Genomic DNA, 4681 nt, shown 5'->3' with positions numbered 1-4681 from the left:
CGCTTGGTGGTGATTTATTTCAGTTTAAAAGTAAATGCATGCGAAGAATTGCTTCTAATAAAATGTTGCTCCCATGTGGAGCCTCCTATTTCAAGTGTGTCCCTGCTGTCGATGCGTTTTTTCCCTTACCTCCCTCGAAAGAGGAGGGACAAGTTGATGTATCAAAGATCCTTCAATAGTGGACAGGGATGCCACATTGATGTGCATTGCTGTGCTCTCTCTTGTTTGCCATTCTAAGTATCCAACGATCTTTACTCGCCAAGAGCACACGATTGAATGACAAATTGGCAACACAGCTGAGGTCATTCACTTCTTTCCCTAAAGCAAAGGGAAGGTCCATTCGGAAGAGGATGGGCGGGGTGGAGTCGAAATATGTTTCACATATTTTTGAAATAGAAAGGCTCTAGCATATTTGATAACGCTGTCGCCTTTAGTGCGAGCGGTCCCTTGTTCTATTTCCGATGGGGACAATCGGTCGAAAAGGTGTAACAGCTTTTTCAGGTCAGCCATCCTCAATGAGGCCTCATCCACACCAGGCAAGTGCCGGTAAGTACTTAACCTATATGTGCTTCCTTCCTTCCCCTTTCCCAGAATGTGCTCACCGAGGGACATCATCCCTCGTATGTAATGGGCTTAAGACCATAAGCGCTAGCAATGCCCAGAAAAATGTATAAATAAATAAAATGGTAACAAACTACTTGTTCCTTTGGTTTCGGAGTGAAGAACGATGATAAATATGTATTTCGGTATCGTTTTCAGACAGAAATTTCGTCACATGATGCTTACAAACCTTGTCCTTAAATGATCAAATAAAAGCATTAAGACAACAATTGAACGAAAGTGACGTTAGTTAAAACTTTTAAGTTAGCAATTGAAATTACAATGCTATATTAGGATCACGTAAGTGGCACTGTTAATATTGTTAACGTTAGTATGTATGTTCGGTACTCCACATGTTAACCTTTAAACGGAAGCGAATTTTTAAATTCTGTTTCTTCAGTATATAGCCAGTCAATTATAACGGTGACTTCCATTAATGCAGTCAATCTATTAAGATGGATAACGACGACTTTAACGGTAGCTATCCATAACCTACTTTCTACTATTAAAACAAAAGTAATGGAAGTTTGCCATCTCGCTGTTAGATGGCAGCAGACATGCTTCAGCAGTTATTTCTGGACAAAACGGAAACTTCTAGTGTATGATGCTTTGAATTGTCTGCCAGAGCGTGTTCAAACTTATTTCACTTCTATTTTTACACTCAAGAGAGTAAGAGATCATTCACTAATCACTATCCGATGCAGAAAAGGAAGCAGCATGGTGACGCGGGAGAAAATAACTTGTAATTGATTACCTGATTGATTCATTGATATCGCAGAGTTTGCTTCCATTTCCAGCAGCAAGGATGTATGACACGGTCCTACTACTTAACGTGCAATCTGCGGATACAAGGTGGCTCAGTGGCAGAGCGTTGACCGCTGGTGCGAGAAGTTCTTGGTTTTGTCCAGGCAGTGGTATTATTCTAATTTTTTAATAACTGGTTCTATGAGAGAGAGAGTAGATTGATAGGTAGATATAACTCTGTTAGGAAACAAACTATACAAGGTAGACAATTGCAATTTTTTTTACCAGATACCACAAGTGACAAGTAGAGACCTACAGAGTATCCTAATAGAAGGTGGTGTGACAAATTAGGTAGCATTGCTAATATTTTGGAAACGAATTATTCAAGATAGATGGCTGTCAAAAAGTATTGGAAAGAAATTAATCCAGGAATGAATGGTATATATGCGATTAAAATATAAATAATCCTCACCAGTACACTCATGTGACTCCAGTTCTTGCTCTTGATACCTGAGCATTTGAGATTAAGAAATAAACGCTTATACATTATTCTGAGAGATCATGTTTAATCTTGTAGCTGTAAGAATTTCTAAAAACAAAGGTAGTTAAACTAAAATTTACTGTTATGTCTGAGTATAACAAACGGTTCTAGCGAACCGGCTGAATAGCACCGCTGAGTCCAGGCCATGAGAGTTTGTGGTGGACAACATTGTGTCCGTGGGTTTTCTCGAGGTTCTTCTATTCCCTTCCACATTCTCATTCAACCAATTCTTTCATAATAATTGACTTCCATTAATCACTTACCTCCTTTAGGCTAAAGGCCATACGTGGAATCTAAGCCAGATTAGCTCCGTCAGGGAATCAAACCTGGGTCACTTTAACAGGAAGCGGAATAGCTAACATTTAGAATGAGGGAGCTCATGATTATTCACTAGAGACTTATAAATATCAAATAAATAAAAAATTCTGACTCGTTATCTAAACTACTTATTTCTTTAAAGAAATTAACAACTGTAAACACTGAAAATATCTAGTTATAATAGAAAATCTCGTCTGTGAGTAGCGCTAATTCCTAATAGTTAAAAATTGCACACCGCTACGTTTTTTGCGTGTCTTTATTTGAAAATGGATTGTGATGATGATACTGAACATGAACGTCTTTCCTGTTTATAAGACGAGGGACATATTTAAATGTAAATAAACGTGTAATTTACTTGTATAAAATCCACAAGTATTTATTCTATGTAAAGCACGATATAATTTATTAACTAAGCAACTTGAACACAATATATAAACTACAGATAGTTCTTACTCTTTACCTTTTGGATAGAGCTATATTTAACAACCTTTACCGCGAATCCACATGAAGCATGTTGCCATTAACAGACCGTAACCATATTTAGCTATTAACATTTTTATAACCAGAAGTTAGACAAAAGTTGAAAGTAAACTATTAGCACTTTTAATGATTTTAAGCTATAGCACACAGTGATCGGAAGACTTACTGGCAATATTTATAGCTGGAGGTTTTTGAATCAAACTTTTTCAGGGACGAGTGGTCAGCGAAAAACCGTGATCTGGTACCTTTATCTCGTACAACCTGTTTCAATAATAAATCAACTCATCTGTAGTTGTCTGAATTAATAGTACCTATTCATACCGTCTGTGGAACTGTAGGTCGACATGCATATTGTGCAAATGTGCGTACTTATTTATTGTACATGTGTGTTATTTTGTCTTCAATTTCTTTATACTCTGTTCAATCAGCATGCAATATTACCATGCACACAATGTACGCTTGAGTCAAGGAATCTTCAGACACTTTTGGTAACAAAAGAACTCATTTATTTTTCTAAAACACATTAAAAATAAATGAAATTTCAACAATTCACTTTATTAGTGAATTAAAATTTTAAAGTAATAAAATCTATGCATCTCACACACTCGTTATCAAGATTTAAATAGTGGCGAAACACTTCGAACAGCCCATTTTCGTGAACAATGAGAACGATCGCATGTGTGCGGGAGCTGTACCGGGTCCTCTTTGTTCTTTTTTTAATTTTTTTTTCACTTTGTTTACACTTCGGCAATACACTTAGACAACGATGAAAACTAAGTTCAATTTATCGTCTCGTCGATCTTACATGTAACGTTCACCAACATTTGTCTGTGTGTTCTTCAGATTTTGCTAATTTCCTTCCTTCTACTGCAGTGATTCACCCAAGTTGAGATGCCTTTCTTCCTTGACGTACCTTCTTAAATCAACTCGACAAGTCCATTTCTTTAGTTGCCAATGAGTGTGGGAAGCAGACGAGTATAGAAGAGAAAATGTGATTTTCTCCTAATTTTCTATCGCTTTTGTAATTAGATGGAAATAGGTATTGCAAAATAGAAATTTTACAATTTAGTGAAAATATTATTCACTTTCACGCCACATAAACACATTAAAACTATCACCACGGTAATGTTTACTATGGCAAATTTTCACTTATGAGTACTTTTGGATGACGCATTTCTAAAAGTAAACAATGAACAACTTACTGAAACATCAGCTAGCACTGTTCTTTGCTGTTCAGTCACCAAAGAAGATGCTTTTATCACCAAGCAGGAAAGAGAGAGCCGTTCTCTTTATTCATTGAGGTATTTAGCGTTGAAATTAATTATTGGAAACACAGTAAATTCGAGTTTCGTTATAATGTACAAAATTATAGGTGATTAACCAAAACAGTCATACACTGCGAGGCATGGTCGTACAGGTTAACGTGTAATCCGATCCATAGAAACACAAGGTATGAAGTACTGGTTGTATGCTTACCATATAGCTACGAAGCAGCTTTGTACTGACATCGAGTGTATAGGAGCCAATACAGGTGTATTGATTATATACGGTACTGCAAATCCTGGCGACATCTACTTGCGACATTACAATAAGCACAGTCGTATCTAGTTTATTTGTATAAAACAATTTGACCTTAACATCTTTGTGGCAACTTTTGACTCAGGTATTTAAGCCTTAGGTGCTCATTTGTCCTATCCTCACTTTTCCAAATAGATCAGAAATGAAAGAATATAACAGTCTCTTTCTGCAATTTTGTGCAACACAAAATGCTACTTAGTAAACTAATCAATGTTTCGGAGGTGGTCTTCATTCTTGCTTAGTTCGGAATCTAAACTATAAAATTATAGTTGAATTGAAGACTGAATTTTTCATAATGAGGAACGTATCGACAACTCAAACTATTCCATGAAGTAGCATTTTCCAATTACTAAATAATTAAGTAAATAAAGTTCAAGGTCAATATTTTAAAAAATGATGAAAAGAAGGGGTGTGATTGAT

The sequence above is a fragment of the Thermobia domestica genome, chromosome 3, assembly GCF_964235325.1.
Source record: "Thermobia domestica chromosome 3, izTheDome1.hap1.1, whole genome shotgun sequence".
NCBI lineage: Eukaryota > Metazoa > Arthropoda > Insecta > Zygentoma > Lepismatidae > Thermobia > Thermobia domestica.
The sequence above is the reverse complement of the archived record's forward strand: the minus strand, read 5'-3'. Positions refer to the sequence as shown.